The sequence below is a fragment of the Leptonychotes weddellii genome, chromosome 1, assembly GCF_054177405.1.
Source record: "Leptonychotes weddellii isolate Sample4059 chromosome 1, ASM5417740v2, whole genome shotgun sequence".
NCBI lineage: Eukaryota > Metazoa > Chordata > Mammalia > Carnivora > Phocidae > Leptonychotes > Leptonychotes weddellii.
The window spans coordinates 119,646,138-119,662,709 of record NC_138369.1 but is presented as its reverse complement, the minus strand read 5'-3'; the positions used below and the strand labels follow the sequence as shown (position 1 = coordinate 119,662,709).

Here is a 16,572-nt window from a genome sequence, read left to right as displayed (position 1 = left end):
TTTGTCCTGGATTGGGAACCAGACAACCAAACTTGTTTAAAATGTGTGCAAAATAATAGCAATTAGGTTTTGTACAAAGGCTTGAAGAATCTTCTTATGAGTAAACCATGAGGGTTGGTATATGGACTTTATGATGTCTATTATGCCTATGTGGAAACACCCCCCCAGCCCCCTGCTGCCCTTTTCTGGTTCTAAATAACTGTTGGCAAACTTACGTGTATGTGTGTTTAGCTGTTCTTAAAATATAGCATGATCTATAGTCACAACACCTTATAAAGTGAGGACAAGAAGAGACAACCTGTGGAACCTACAAAATGGAGAACCTACAAAATGCCAGTGGCCCTTTTGGCCATATAATAGCTTTGAAGGGGGCAAAATTGTTTTTTGTGACTTCTACTTCCAAAAGGAATGGATATAATATAATCGTCACTTGCTTCCATTCATAATCCATTAAAGAATCTTATTCAAGTGTTGAGCTTATTTTCATATTAAACTTAATGCCTTTATTTTATTACTAACAATATTATAAATGATCTCTTTAATACATATGTTTCTTTCACTAGAAGAGAAGATTGCTGAGGGTAGGGTCTATCTTATTATCTTATTACTGTTTTCCCCAACACCTAGCATGGAACCTGACATGAATAAAGTTCTTATGAATTCATGAATTGAGGTAAAAACGCCTTTAAAAATTTAAAAGTAAGACTTTTAAAAAATGTGTTCCAAATGCTTTTAAGCTTCAGGTGATGCTCTTGAAGTCTAGAATTCCAGGATTTATGCACCATGATTTTATAAATATCACCTGTGTTCTTCAACACTGATGGGTCTTAAAAGTTCCAGCCTACATTCCTAAGGCAGGACACATACATCCCTTGAATCATTTCAATTGCTTTTGATCCATCTCCATCTCCAACTTCACTTCATCTTTCCTTCAGATTACCACTCAGAATCATGCTCCAAATGTCACTGATCCTGTGGTTGTAGATTAAGGAGAAGAGACTGGTTTTTATTTCATTGCTAGACCCCTTCTGATGATGTCCAACATGCTAGTGGGTCATGATCATACACTGAGCACATTTCATCAGTGAATAACTTGCCATTACAGCAAAATTCCTCCCAGGACTGTAATGAACCAGACCATGATGAATATTATGAATAGTTGTTTTCCCCACGTCCCATTACATTATGCTTATGATGTGTTGTAATAGGAAAGAATATGGTTTCGAGTTGGAAAGACCTTATTTGAATCCTAGCTTTGCCACTTACCTAGCTCTGTCATTTACTTCTTCAACAAGTTATAGAAATGCCTCATTTGTATATTGGCATTAATAAGCCTCCCTTTTAGAGTTGTTGTAGATGCAAATCAAACTAACAGGCATTTTTTATTTACAATAGTGAAGACATAGAAGGAACCTAAGTGTCTATCGATAGATGAATGGATAAAGAAAATGTGGTATGTATAAATATACAATGGAATATTATCCAACCACAACAAAGAATGAAATCTTGCCATTTGCAAGAACAGTGGATGGGACTTGAGGGCAATATGCTGAGTGAAATAAGTCAGTAGAGAAAGACATAACATATGATCTCACTTATACATGGAATCTAAAAAAACAAAGCAAAAAACCCATGTTCACAGATACAGAGAACAGATTGGTGGTTGCCAGAGGCAGGGGGTAGGGTGGGCAAAATGGGTAAAGGGAGTCAAAAGGCCACAAGCTTCCAGTTATAACATAAATAAGTCATGAGGATGTAATGTAAAGCATGGTGTCGACAGTTACTAATACAGTACTGCATATTTGAAAGTTGCTAAGAGAGTAAATCTTAAAAGTTCTCACAACAAGAAAAAAATTTGTTGTAACTATGTATGGTGATGGATGTTAACTAGATTTATTGTGGTGATTATTTCATGATATATACAAATATCTAGTCATGTTATTGTATACCTGAAACTAATATTGCATGTCAATTATAACTCCAAAAAAAAATCCCCTAACGAGCATTTTATTGAGTTCTTACTATAAACAGGACTCTGAAATCTTCAAAGGGTTTCCTTCTGTCATCTTGGCATTTCTCACCAAAATACGTTTAATTTCAACTGCAAAATAGGAACATTTCACTCTATACTCACACCTTCTGATTTTTCCTAGTTAACAAGAGTTCTAGCTAAACCTGGAAGACTGAACACATTTTATCTGCAGTTCTCCCCATCCCTACACCAACTCACACTAAGATGAAAGTATGGCCAAAGGAAGGAAGGAAGGAAGAAAGAAAGAAAAAGAAAAGATATATTATGCAATAACATGGATGAATCTCAAAAGCACTATGCTAAGAAAAAAAAAAAAGCCAACACAAAGGCTACATACCATGATTCCATTTATATGAAATTGATTTATAGGAAACACAAAACCACAGGGACAGAAAACAGAACAATGGTTATTAACGGGCAGGGGCAGATGAGAGGGGACCGATTTGGGCTTTTTTCCCCCCTAACTCTAGTACTGAGATGTTCAAAAGGCATTCTGAAAGCAAAGTCCCTGAGCTGCCCTAGGCAATGGCAGGACTGCCAGAACACATCAATAGCCTTGCCATAGACTCCTTGGAAACCATCAGTGTTCTCAATACACTGCTACTCTTTCTGACACGTTTACTACAATGCTTTTGATAAGGACAGTCCATTTAGTTGTGTGAGTTGTTAGCAATCACATTGCTTTACAACTTTCCGTAGGTGTATACATTAGAATTAATTTTTTTTTTAAGATTTTATTTTATTTATTTGAGAGAGAGAATGAGAGAGAGCACATGAGAGGGGGGAGGGTCAGAGGGAGAAGCAGACTCCCTGCCGAGCAGGGAGCCCGATGCGGGACTCGATCCAGGGACTCCAGGATCATGACCTGAGCCGAAGGCAGTCGCCCAACCAACTGAGCCACCCAGGCGCCCCATTAGAATTAATTTTATATTTCGAATTCTTTAACATCCTTTGCCATAGAGGTACCTCTAGGTGTTTCTAAATGAAAGTTAATAAATGTAAGTGTAGAGAATAAAATAAGAATTTAGCACAGTCCAGGTTACATGTCCTTAGAGTCTAAAAGCCACTCCTGGATTTTCCCACCTCAGAGTCAGTGTGAGTTAAAGGTTAAGGTAAAGATCCAGGGTGTTCACAGACAAACACATAATCAGCTCATGAATCCTTTCCCTCACTTACTGAGGCAAATCAAAGTGTTCTTCCCATAAAATCTTTAGGGTTTCTACTGTCCTTTTATGATTTTCCTTTCCAGGCATGCTTTCAATGTTAATTTTTATACTTTATTTCACTGGATAAAATTTTGTGGAATAGACCCCACATCTCCTCTGGGATGATCCTACCCCCATTCTATAATTTCCAACTTTCATTTGAAAGATTTTTCTACAGAGCCCTTTCTACTTGCCCAGTATAAAAACAAGTAGATTCACTGGTGAGAAAGGGTTTTGCAATGAAGTATCCTTTCAATCTCACTGGACTAAAATGAATTGAGCACCAAAATTTAAAATATGAAAATAAATCACTAGTACCTACGAGGAATCACAAAGCCCTTACACCTAGTCAACCAAATGACTTTCTTCTCATAATCATTGAAATAACAATAGGGCTAGGATGGTCCACTAGTTGTATCAGTAATTTAGAAATTAAGCCACTTACAATGCCTTGGACAATCCAGGTTTGGGGATTAGTGGCTTTTTTCCTTTAGCCTACATGTGTCTAATCCTAAGGGACAAAATTAAAGGCATGCTTGGCAGTGGACACAGAGAAGCTCAAAGAAGAATGTGATTATTTTTTAACCCCAGTAGATTCAGCCTCTGATTCTGATTTATTCTCTTTTTCTCTCTCCTTACAGCCTAGGCAGAATCAAGAGAAAAGACAATTCCGCAATAGCTACGATTTAGTTTAAGAGTCAAATAGGTAGAATAAAAATGTATTTAGCATACTCCTAAATAGGCCTGCCATGCTCCTGGCTTTATTTCAAGCCCTTTCTTGTTCACATGGCAGGATAATTTAATTAAGGGAAGGTGCTACAAAAAGAGAAGTTGAGAACTAAATTGCTGGCTAGGGATGGCTAAATTGAGAGTCAAGTGGTACCCTAGGCTTCCTGTTTTTCTGACTTCAAACTGTTTTCGGTAATTTTTCCTGACTACTCTGGCGCCCTCCAGTCTTTTTTAACTTTTCTGCTACTGGACTCTCAGTCCTCTTCCATCCATGACCCCTCCATTACACAATTCTAGGAGGCCTCCTTCCCAATGACAGCCTCGCTTTTATTATTTCTCTCTTCCACAAATGATTCTCAACGTCGAAGCTATTTCCCACAAGATCAATGGATGTCAGCTGGTTGTTTCACTTTAGGGAATTATAGCCAAGTACTTTAAACACACAAGGTAATGCTGTAAAGGAACGAGGGCAGTCCTTCCAATTCCCTCAATGCAATAATCAGAATGTCTGGGTCTCCCCAAAGTTCATGTGTTGAGCTCCTAACCCCTAAAAGTGATGGTGTTAGTAGGTGGGGCCTTCAGGAGATGCTTAGGTCATGAGAGTAGAGTCCTCATGAATGGGATTAGTGCCCCTATAAAAGAGGCTCTAGAGAGATCCCTCGCCCTCCCGCCATGGGAGAATACAACAAGAAGTCTGGGACCCAGAAGAGGGCCCTCATCCAACCATGCCGGCACTCTGATCTGACTTCCACCCTCCAGAGCTATGAGCCATAAATTTCTCCCCGGTCTGTGGTGTTTTGTTACAGCAGCCTGAATGGACAAAGACACTTGGTAAACACGCACTGAGCGTGTGCCCGACAATTATGATGCCACGGATGATGGAATAGAAATATATTAGACTGTCCTACCCTCGGGGAGCATGCAACCTAGCATGTCAGAGAGGCAAGTAAACAAGTAACTGTAGTACAGGGCAGCATTAAGTAAGGCTTCAAGAGCGAAGATTCAGCTAGAATCTTCAACCGGGCTATAAAATGCCCAGCACAGTAGATGGCACAGCAGGGGGTGTAATAACTAATTCTGAGAATATCAGGGGAAAATTCCATAGAGGAAGAGGAATTCCATCAACAAAGTGGGACCTCGAAGTAAGAGTCACGCCAGGGGAGAAAGGGCAGAGGATGGGGGAGACAGGGGTGCTATTTGGAGAACACATATATTCCCATCAAAAAGAATTTCATAAAGAAAAGAATGGGGGGCGAGAAAATAAAAGGCATTTCCCAGGAATAGCAAGCAGTCTGGGAGGGTTGGAACATAAAGGTACATTGGAGGGCCGTGATCAGCACAGCTATAACTATGGGGTGATGTTGCATCAGGGCAGGTTGTGAATGCTGAGCTAACAAGTCTCTTTTCTCTGATCAGAAGAACTTGGTTTCATAAAAGCCACTACTCATTACTCATGCAATGACCAAAAAACTTTTGTTCAAGCCCACAGTAACTGGAATGAGCAAAATATGTAGTTTCTGAAATCATGCTATTACACTAAATAATGCCTGTATACCTTATTAACAAAATAGAATTGTTTGGGGGCATGAAATTGAGGCAGAGTTTCCTGTTAAGTCATTCATTGACACAAACACATTCTTCAGAGCCACTTCTTGAAATCTAACAGGAGCCAGGAAGGAATACGCATGCTGGCCTTTGAGCAAAAGGAACATGCCATAGAAAAGGTTCAACATCTTGAGATGCTCTGCTAGTAAGAACACCATCTAAGTGCTTATGACAATTCTACAGATTAACAAGACTGGCTATGAAATTTGCAGGACGACTACAAAATGAAAATTCTAGACCCTCTGTTCAAGAACTAGTAAGAATTTCAAGGCAGAGACAGCAGAGTATTAAGTCATCCGTGGGGCCCTGTGGTTATGCACCCATGAAGCCGGTCTGATGGCCAACTCTAAATTTTAATGATCGTCCACTTGGTTTCCACAGGCTGCCTTGTGTAAAGCAGCCGTCCCATCCAAGTGTGAACTGCTGCCACGGATGTACCCCCAGGATTAACCCCATCCTCGCCAGTGTGCTCTCCTCTCAGCTTTGCTGGCAAGGGTGACTACAGGAGAGCCTTTCTTAGAGAAGTGTGGGCTTTCTCACCTATTCTTTTTTTTTTTTTAAAGATTTTATTTATTTATTTGAGAGAGAGAATGAGAGAGAGAGCACATGAGAGGGGGGAGGGTCAGAGGCAGAAGCAGGCTCCCCGCCGAGCAGGGAGCCCGATGCGGGACTCGATCCCGGGACTCCAGGATCATGACCTGAGCCGAAGGCAGTCGCTTAACCAACTGAGCCACCCAGGCGCCCTCTCACCTATTCTTATAATGCCATTCTTCTGTGCACTGAAAATAGGCCCTCTCTCTTTAATCTTTTATGTTTAAAAATTCCCCTCTTCAGAAAGTCATAAGTAGGAGGTAAGTTCTCAACCACATCCAGGGCTTAATCTTGAATTGATGCACTATTGGAGCTACTATTTCTGCAGAGCGTACACAGAGCTGATACTGCTGCTGAGAATAGTGATGGATAGCGGAGCACCTAGGTCCCGCACTGGGAAATTGACCAGCGGTGACCACACTGCTACGTGACCTCCTGGTTCTTTATGTTTTAGCCCTCTTCCTCAGCACATGAACATGTTCCCCAAAGGAAGGAAGAGGAGAAAAAAGACTTCAGTCAGCCAATTTTGCTATTTGTTAATAGGGTTGGTAAGGAAAAAAATAAAATGATCACTTAAGAGTGTGTCTATTATCTGTGCACTTCATTTATTTTCCCTGACCTTCAATGGATAAATTGGTTCATCTCCATCAATAAGTTGGCTATGCTAGGCAATAAAATCATGGAGAAAAGACGTGTCTTTTTGAGTTGTACTAGTCCATCATATACATAGTATTAACTGTCAATAGGAAAAACTGAAACAGATCATTTACTATAGAAGTGAATTCTACTGACCTAATTGGTATGTATATTGCACTGAGCCTTATGCTTCATGCTTTTTTTTTTTTGAAAGATTTTATTTATTTATTTGACAGAGAGAGACACAGCGAGAGAGGGAACACAAGCAAGGGGAGTGGGAGAGGGAGAAGCAGGCTTCCCACTGAGCAGGGAGCCCGATGTGGGGCTCAATCCCAGGACCTGGGGATCATGACCCGAGCCGAAGGCAGACGCTTAACGACTGAGCCACCCAGGCGCCCCTGCTTCATGCTCTATTAAAAGAGTGTAAGTTTTTATATTGTTAGTGTATTATTATCACTGAAGAACCCCAGTGGCCCTCAACCTTATTTGGTTCAGAGTGTTAAGTGGGGTTAATTTGTTTAGACTTCGCCAGTTTCAGAACATCTAAAGTCAGATGAGCATTCCAGAAGTGCAATGCTCAACTGATCGGAATTAAACTCTTTGTATTACATCACTCCTATTTGTTTTAGTTAGAGAGGAATTATTTTGGTCTACCAACAATTTCCAAATTGTATATGTAGCTGAAGTTTGGCCCACAGTTTGTCTTTTGTTTCATTTTGCCTTTCTATTCTGTCTTTGAGAAGGCTATATACTACTGTCCTGTGAATATGACAAGGTTTTCCTTTTTACATGCAGAGATATATCTAGTACCTGAGAACACAGCTTAATAGCATTAGCAGAAGCAGCTCAGCCAGAGGGGAACTGAACAACAGCTGAGTACAGTCTAATAATTTACACTGGGGAAAGCCCTTGGAATTCAGAGGCACACTGCCCAGCTGGAGAGACAAATCTAATCTCTGCTAATGATGTTCCTCCCTCTCTTTCCTATCAGGGCTGGGCTTTTTACACATGCGCACGTAATTATATATGCACACTCAGAGTCCAGTGAAGCCAAACAACACAGCACCAGGATTAAATTACACAGTAAGACTTCCAGGCGTCATCTGGCTTCTATATCCTGTCCAATAAATGCTGTCCATGGTTCACGTTGTAGAGCTGTTAAAGGTCTCAAGAGTTTAAAACCATATACAGCTAAATACTGAAATTCAAAAAGTGGTCCATTTATGGTTTTTCTTGAGACCCAACAGAATAAGCATCTTAAATTGGTTAAAATAGGCAAATACATATTAGGAGACAGATACATGGACTTTGTCCTAAAAAGGACTTGAGACTGTTGACAAAAATGCACATAATACAAGAGGTAAATAGATAAAGGGAAAATAAGACTGAAAGGTAAAAAAAAAAAAAGCCAAAGTAAAACCAGTGAACAAAAATAATTTGTACGCTAACAACCATTAAAAAAGGTACAAATCTGGACCATAGCTTTCTATGGATCAAATGAAAGAGAAAGATACAGTTAATTATTCAAGTAAGATAAAAACACACCAATTGTCCAGGAGAAGCAGTTTTTACTTGTACTAAGTCCTGTGAGGCCTTTCTTCCATGGATCCGCACAAAACGAGGAAGATAAAACAGCCTCAACAAATACAGTAGCATCTTTCCTAAGACAGATTTCAGGGCCCCTCTCCCTACAAGGTGAGATTCTCGGGTATCCCAGAACAGCAATGCTTACAGTAAGGGATTCCAAGCAAATAGTGCTTAGAAAGTCTGATTTAATCCAGAAGGGCATGGACTACACCTTCTTCAGGAAATCCTCCCATTATTTAGTATTATTATAGTATTATTTAATATTACTATTTAATAATAAACCATTATTAATCATGCTCAAGCTTTCAAAAAATCTGAGTAGCTGTTTTCTATTCTCTGGCAAGGACCTGGCAAGGAAATATTCTCGGTTTTCTTATAAGGGGTAGACCCATAAGCTTTAACAATCAACCAAGAAGAAAGAGCTGATGCCCTTCTATGAAAATTCAGGAATCTGACCCAAATCAGTGCCTTGAAAACCTCAGTTCTACATAGAATTAGGCCAAGAAAAATAAGCCTGACTGTGTGGTTATTTTTTATTATAACTCATAACATGCTTCACGCTCTGATGAAACTTTATTTTTTTTCGGTGTTTTTAGAAGTATTTTTATACAAAGCTCTTTGCAAATACCATCAATTATTTTTTAAAAAGAATGAAGCAATTCAATAGTTAATAGCTCTGCTGCTCTACTGAGTAAATGGGGAGGGGGGTGTGAGTCACCATCTGGGGCTATAAATTATAATCCTGCTACATGGTAATGGACAGAGGACTGATCCATGAAGCTCCCCTAGGAGAATCCATCTATCAGTGCAGCCATCCAGAGAAGGGACTGAAGAAAAGGGCAGCTCCAGGTCCAGACAAGGGACTCTGCTACAGCAGAAGGACACATAGCTGGCAGGTTTTCAAAAGCAACTCTCAGACACCACCTCCCCCCTTCACCCGACCCCCACACCAAATTTCTGAATTCAGAAAATTATAGGGAGAGTTCTCCTACTTTAAATATTGGCAAATAAAGGGAAGTCAAGGATTTGAGAAGCTCTGGGCAAAAAAAAGTTCTCAAGTGAAAGAGACAAACAGTAGGTTCCGAGCTGTTTCATCTACCTTTAGTGAACTTACAAATATGTCTCGAAAAGAAAAAGGTGACGTTATATACCACAGAATGAAAACAACTGAGAGGAGCACCTGGCTGCCTCAGTCATATGGAATATGCAACTCTGACTCTTGATCTAGGGGTCATGAGTTCCAGCCCCACATTCAATGTACAGATTACTTAAAAAATAATAATAAAATCTTAAAAAAAAAAGGAAAAGAATACTACTGAGAAGTTAACCTAGCAAGAAGCTTCACAATTTTGTATGAATATGCTTGTGGAAAGTTGCACACTCCCAAACAAGGTGCCCTAGTGACTGATAATTCTCTTCTGCCTCTTACCTCAGCCTAAGGGTTTAGTTGCTTTGGACTATTTCCTCCAAATATGATAATTTCAAAAATGGTATAAGCAAGTAAAAAGAAGATTGAAGATAGGAATGATCCTAATAAGAAGTAAAACAGTGCAGGGAATCAAGTTTATAAAATTAATCAGAAAATTACAAGTGGAAAGAAAAACTTAGGATACTTTTTGAGGTCTTACATTAAACCTCAAAGGGCACCTGAGATCATTCTTAGAAAGAGAATACAAGTGGGGCGCCTGGGTGGCACAGTCGGTTAAGCGTCCGACTCTTGATTTTGGCTCAGGTCATGATCTCAGGTTCCTGGGACTGAGCCTCGTGTGGGGCTCCACACTGTTATGTCTGAGCCTCGTTTGCCTTCAGTCCATCAGCTGCAATGGCCCACTTTGCCTCTTGTGGGCCAGGTTTGGTGCCGAGCCTGCTTAAGATTCTCTCTCTTCCTCTCTCCCTGCCCCTCCCCCTAGCTCTCTCTCGCACGTGTGTTCTCTCTCTAAAAAAAAAGAGAGTACAAGTTAGAAGTGCTAAAACAACTGTTTTTTTTTTTTTTCTATGTTGCTTAAATACCTAAAGCTTAGACCTATCACATCTTCTAAGATACTTAAGGCCTTTTAGGGACCTTCTCACATTAGCTCTCACCACAGCTATCTGAGAAAGGCAGTCATCAGATTTACCACTGAAATCACGAGAGGGCATGGAAAAATTCTCATTTCTGTGAGGAAGGTGGTTGCTTATCTGATATCTTCTATTCAGCTCATTCATGGATTCAACAAATTCTTTGCTAATCCCCTAGAGTGCTGGCCCTGTCAAGCAATAACAAGGATGCAAAGATGAACAAGATGGTGGACTTCTGCTCTGGAGGAGCTTACAATCTATTAGAGGAGAAATATATAAATAAATGATTACTATGTAGCACGAGAAGCTCTCTCAGAAAAATGGGTACAAATTTTGAAGTTTGAAGAAGAGAAAATTGCTGTCCAGGATGAATAGGGAAGGGGTATAAAGAATATCAGCCCCCAAAAAATATCAGTCAGAGGAATGTGTGAAAGAAACCATGTGGTTATTGGGGAGAGGCGAAAATGCCAGCAGGTACTGGAGGGTGGTGTTGAGAGAAGATAAGGCTGGAAAGGTAGATTAGAGGATTGTTTTTGTTGGTTTTTTTTTTTCTCCTATGGTCAAAGAAGCATGGAGAGGTGAAGGGAAGTGGTGTGATTAGATTTGAAAGATGATTCTGTTTAAGAGGAAAAGATGTATGGATGGATGCTAAAGTATGGGGAAAGCTACTATGGAGAGACTGGGAAGAATTTGAGAGTTATTTTGAAGACAGAATTGACAGGACATAGTGACCAGCTGGGTGTGATGATCAGAGAGAGTTTTCTAGTGAGGAGGACTGGGTGTTACCACTAATCAAGACAGAAGATCCAGAAAAGGTGACAAGATGGGAAATTCAATGAGAAGGTAACAAGTTAGGGTTTCCACTTTCACATATTCTATCAGACAAAGCAGCAGGAAATGGAATAAGGAAGTAGCTAAACTGAAACTGGGACAAAGGGCTGCAAATACTGTTGGGGAGACAAACATGATAGAAAAGTTTCACGTAATTATTATACTCACATCAGGAGAGTCATACATTTTATGGACTCACTTCACCCTTAGCTTGGTGCCAAGGGTTATTTTATATTTTCCTTTCTTTCACAATCCTCCCCAACCTACCAAAAGCTCTTCACCATTGCCCACACCACACACCACATACACAAATAATCTCCTCCTACCCTTTCCTAAATCCAAGAGTGTTCCTTTCTTCAAATCACTCCTGTCTTCCATGAGCCACTTTCTGGGTCTCCTCGAAAAATCAGTGATGGGGGCACCTGGGTGGCTCAGTTGTTAAGCGTCTGCCTTCAGCTCAGGTCATGATCCTGGGGTCCTGGGATTGAGCCCCACATTGGGCTCCCTGCTCAGCGGGAAGCCTGCTTCTCCCTCTCCCACTCCCCCTGCTCGTGTTCCCTCTCTCACTGTGTCTCTGTCAAATAAATAAATAAAATCTTTAATAAAAAAAAATCAGTGATGGCTAATGGGTACAACAGTGAACACAGATAACAAACTACTTTTATCATTAAGGTCAAGTCCATATTCCCATTAGTTATTTACACCTTTATTGTTTCATTCCTTTATCTAAACTTCGAATAGAGCACATCTGAATAGAACACTACTTCTGAGTGCTAATGACCATCAACAATTAGGACCGTCTAATGTGGGCACCATTGTTCCAAAGGCCTTTCAGAGCAGCTACTATATCTATGACTATCAGAGTATATTTGCATTGACCCTGAGAGTTTAGGTCCAAGAGAAAATGATTCTGATTCTGCATAAATCTGCAAGGGGTAGGAAGCATGACTGCACAAGCACAAGAAAAGACGTTAGTACTGCAATTCAACAAACATTTCCTGAGCGCCTGCTGAGTACTGGGTGCGTACTTAAAAGCTATGTGGGGATATAAAGACGTAAAGATGGCATCTTCTTTATCTTTTGGTATGCCTTAGATATTCCATAATGAAAACCAGTGGTCCTTGCTCTTGAGAACCCAAGTCCCGTAGGGAAGATAGTCACGAACACAAATGAAGGCAGGCCATAATAACTGCTTATGACGGAGGTCCAAAGTACAGTGGGATAATAAATAATAGATTCATCTTTCTGCTTTGGGGAACAAGAGTCTGTTCATCTGTCTTCACAAGGATAAGAGACCAACAGTTTGAAATTTGGGGAGCAAATATCTTTCTTGTTGATGCAACTGACAAGCCTTAATATTTTTGAATCTATAACAGACAAGGAATTGAGGTTAGCCCATGGGATGACAGGCCCAAAGCTGCTGCCAGGTCCTCCCTCTGAGGTCTTGGTTATTTCTTCGAACAGAGAGCACTGCTTGTCAGTGCTTTACTACAGCACACCAATTCCAATGTTCCTTCCCCCAAATCTGTCCACACGTCTCAGATCCCTGAGTCTATCGGCTTCTCCCATCATAGTCAATCAGTGTTCTGTCTTCCTCTTCGCCACCCATCCCACATATAGGACAAGGGGTCATCCTAGAGCTTCCAGCAAGTAATTTCACAGGACAAAAAAAAAAAAAAAAGGCTGCAGCTTCCCTTTAAATGCAGTCCTTCCAGAAGGCAGGAATAGGCCAGGCAACCTTTCAAAGTCCCCCTGGCATATGGGCAGTCTCTACTCCTGTCTTATCCTCATTGCCACTGACAGGCCTGGGACCAAAGCCTGACAGGAATAGAAAAAAGCCCCTGGCTCCAGTCCACTCCCCAAACCTCATGTGAGGCAGAAAAATGTGGTTTTGTGTATTTTTTGGCCATGTGACTTCTTAGATATAAAAATCAGACTGATGACTTCTTCCCCCCCCACCCCACCCCCCCCCAAAAAAGGAAAGCAAAGAAAAAAACTCCGGTTCAAAACAGTGAGTTTCTCATGAAGCTTTGAGATGTTTGTACATAATTATAAGGAAAGATTTAGATTTTCTCCACCAAAATCAAAATAAATTTATCTATATTACAACATAAATATTGGCCATGCTAAAATATGCTGCATACTAAAGCATTTATATATTGTATAATAGCATTAATACTACTCAGCATTTATGACTTCAGTAATTTTGCAGTTTAATGATTTGGAAAGAAGCTAGCAGGAATCAGGAGTCCCACCTGTGTCATAAATTAGTTGTTTAGCCTTGGGTAAGTCACCTAACCTCTATGGGCCTTAATATCCTCATCTGCAAATGGAAGGAATTGAACTAGAATGGTCTCTAAGATCCCTTTTAGCAAAAACAAAAACAAAAAACCATTCTGTGAATATAAAGCATCAAAACAACCAACAATGCAAAAGGATATATCAAAACTGATTCGCTCTCCCCATAACTGGAAATGTTCAATCTATTAGAGAAATTATAAGATTCCTGCTTTAGTAAAGAAGATTGAACCAAATGACCTCTCCTACGTCTTTCAACTGTAAGATTCTCTCACGTTACAGATTACTTTTGGAGATTATAAAACAACTACAGAATAAGATTAATAGTAAAGGGGGGGAGGAGAACACCATCTTCTAGGTACAGTACATGTTTGCTGTTACATTAACAGAGCAATGACAGGTATAGCAAGTCACTGTGTAGCTAATAGGGACTATTTGTCTTGGGCCAGGTTGCTAGGTGGTGTAAATAACTCTGCAAACACAACACCCAGCAATGAAAAGTTCTAAATGCCTTCAGTTGCTCCAAAGTGAGCATATAGGATTTCATCACATAAAGCCTTCTGACTGCCAGTCAGAAATACTAAGGAAGGACAGAAAAGGATCACAATTGGCTCTCATTTGTCTGGGGGCATACAGACACTCCCTGCAGCGTGCTCCATTACCCTATGTTCTTAGGGAAGTGCATCAAAAGAATGGCAAAAAATAGCAATAATCCCTGCGTTATCTTACATTTATATATGGAGTTCAGTTTCCAAGGTAATGCCATGTATTTGAATTTCCTTTGAGCCCCATAGGAGACCTGTGAGGTGAATAGAGCAGTTATTATTGACCCTTCTCCGAGGAAAACTGAGGCTTACCAGGGTTTAGTAACATTCCCCTTTCCCAATAGTGGGAAATGGATCAAATCCTCATTATATCACTTTCAACTCCCTGACATGCTTTTGTCACAAGAGGTCTGGCAGGATATATCTATCTGTTTATGATTTCAGTATATTTGCATATTTCAGGAAATGGCAGAGGCATAGAATACTCTTATGGAATTTGAGGAAATGATTTTTAAAAAGGAAACCAACACCAATCCTGAATTGTAATGGTATTTTCAAAGCTGAATTAGAAATAGATGTTAAGTGGCGCCTGGGTGGCTCAGTTGGTTAAGTGTCTGCCTTTGGCTCAGGTCATGCTCAGGTCCTGGGATTGAGCCCCACCCACTGAGCAGGGAGCCTGCTTCTCCCTCTGCCCCTCCCCCTCATCCCAAATAATTAAAAATCTTAAAAAAAAAAAAGAAATAGATGTTAAATTCAAAATGCCTGTTGAATCTGAGAAATAAAGGGAACCAAAATGCTATAACTAACCAAACCCAATTTAAGTTGTAATATAGCAATGTGATTCTAGAAACATGTAATGGTAAAGGTTAGTATACTGGGAAGAAAGAAAAGCAAAGGATTTGAAATAGGTGGTAAACATACCAAGAAACAAATACTTTTCTATAGAAATTATATTTAAAAAACTAAGTTTAGGTTGGACTAGAATTAAGCAAAGGATTTAAGTCCTAAATATATTCCACGTTAAAATAGAGGCAGATTTTGGTATAAAGTAAGCATCTAAAAGCTTTAAGCCTTAGAAGAAAAACATGCTAACATCTGTTAAGGCACCTATTATGCTTCTACTTTTTATATACTTTATCTCATTTCATCTTTATATCATCATGGAGGTCAATATTATCACCATTTTATAGACAGAAAACTAAGGCTCTGAGAGCTCAAATAACTTGTCCAAGGTCACACAGTTAGTGGATGGCTTGTTAGGTCTATTTGATTTCTAGCTGGGTCCTTTTAGAAGGTTACCTCTTCCTAAAAAAGCGTATCTAGGGGAGCCTGGGTGGTTCAGTCGTTAAGCGTCTGTCTTCAGCTCAGGTCATGATCCCAGGGTCCTGGGATCAAGCCCCACATCAGGCTCCCTGCTCAGCGGGAAGCCTCCTTCTCCCTCTCCCATTCCCCCTGCTTGTGTTCCTTCTCTCACTGTGTCTCTCTCTGTCAAATAAATAAATAAAATCTTTTTTAAAAAAAGCATATCTAAAGTTTGCAGTTATATTTGTTTCCTGGAACCATAAGAAATTAAAAAATAAAGAGGCACCTTTTCATCTCTCCTAAAAATTGGTAGGCTGAAAATTCCATGAAGTTGTAACTTAACTCACTCATTCTAGTGACATGAGCTTTAGAGTCAGAAGAATTGGGTTTGAATCCTAGAATCCTTATATAAGCAGCTATATGATGTCGAGTAAGCCCTCAAGTTCTTCAGGCTGTAATCCAATATGTTAGTCTTTCATTCCATCTATTTATGAAATATCATTACTGGATGTTACGGTAGACGTCACAGGGACAAAAAAAGATACATAAGACTTTCTTTGTCCTCAGAGTTTATTTGCATTAAATCGATTTAGTTAAGTCAAAATCACTTTCTACATTCTTAACACCATTCTTTTAGACTTCTACTCCAAGCAAGCAGGTACGGAGAGGCAAGTGTCCAGAGGGATATAAGATAAAGGAAGAGTTCTAACGTGGACGCTACAGATCAGAGGACTACTGGGAATAATTCTTCAAAACTTATAGCCAGCTAATCCCACCCTGCATCACATTCCTGTTCTCCTTTGTTACTGCCCAAGATGTAAGTAAGCAACTCCAGCTCAGAGTCTCAACCCTGTACTTTTCTGTGCATCCTCTTCCCTGACCCAATCTCCCACTCTCTCTTCCCTCTGAAACTTTCCCATTGGCCCCTCTTGTTCCATTTTCAACTTCTTGGCTGCATGCTCCCTCAACTTCCTTGAATGAATGAAACGGCACAGTTGACTTTTCTCTTTTCCTCTTCACTTACCATCACCATGTCTAACTAATCATCAAAGTCCTGTAAATATTTTCTTGTCAGGGAAAATTGTCAAAGACTTTGAAATGGGCAAAAATACTACTGGGTATCCTTGCCTAAGGCACCACTCCCAGTTTACAG

The 16,572-nt window shown here is 40.0% G+C and overlaps 1 protein-coding gene across 10 annotated transcripts in view; it reads right to left on the bottom strand.

Annotated features, from left to right (window-relative positions):
- MAP3K13 (mitogen-activated protein kinase kinase kinase 13) overlaps positions 1-16,572 on the bottom strand; it is a 168,100-nt gene that overhangs the window by 61,693 nt on the left and 89,835 nt on the right. For 2 of the 10 annotated variants that reach the window (XM_081830939.1, XM_081830954.1), the window contains one exon: positions 14,302-14,371. The exons of the other annotated variants lie outside the window; for them this stretch is intronic. The gene's annotated coding sequence lies outside the window, so the exon portion shown is untranslated. The remainder of the gene's footprint in view (positions 1-14,301; positions 14,372-16,572) is intronic. 10 annotated transcript variants of the gene reach the window in all.